Source organism: Oncorhynchus masou, chromosome 15, assembly GCF_036934945.1.
Source record: "Oncorhynchus masou masou isolate Uvic2021 chromosome 15, UVic_Omas_1.1, whole genome shotgun sequence".
Classification (NCBI taxonomy): Eukaryota; Metazoa; Chordata; class Actinopteri; order Salmoniformes; family Salmonidae; genus Oncorhynchus; species Oncorhynchus masou.
Window position 1 is genome coordinate 66,349,465 of NC_088226.1, and position 602 is coordinate 66,350,066.

Here is a 602-nt window from a genome sequence, read left to right on the forward strand (position 1 = left end):
GTTTGGTAAAGTACAAAATGTACTCAACGTCAGAAGAACAAGTGTATTCCCAAATTCATTCGTCTAGTCATTCGGGGAACTCGGGAGGAATTATGTGAATGACTGGGTGAAGGGATGAATGAATGAACCCAATATGAGCGCGCGTGTGTGTGTGCGCGCGCGCAATCCTTGTCAATGGGTGCGAGTTGCAGTCAGCTACAGCTGCACGTTTGCGGGGGCGATATTGCACATAAAGGTTTCGGTTAAAATAATAATAAGAAAAAATAAAACATCCACCCACTCCAAACACACCCACGCACAAACTTTTTTCAAACGGGTTTTGCACAGCGGGTAAATGTGACAATGGCAGGACACCCGTCCGTTGATAAATATTCACCGCCTCTATTCATGCGCACTCTTGTCTTGAGGTGGTTATTGTGCAGCAGCTCTGAACCACGTGATGCCGAGGGGTGGGTGGGGGGATGTTATAAATAGCTCCTATAGCTCTGCTACCATTGACATCATTTAGGCAGGAGAGATGGAAAATAAACAGGGAGGGAGGGAAGGGATCCTTAATCTGAGGTTGAAATTCAAACAAACCCACACCATTAATCTCTTCCACC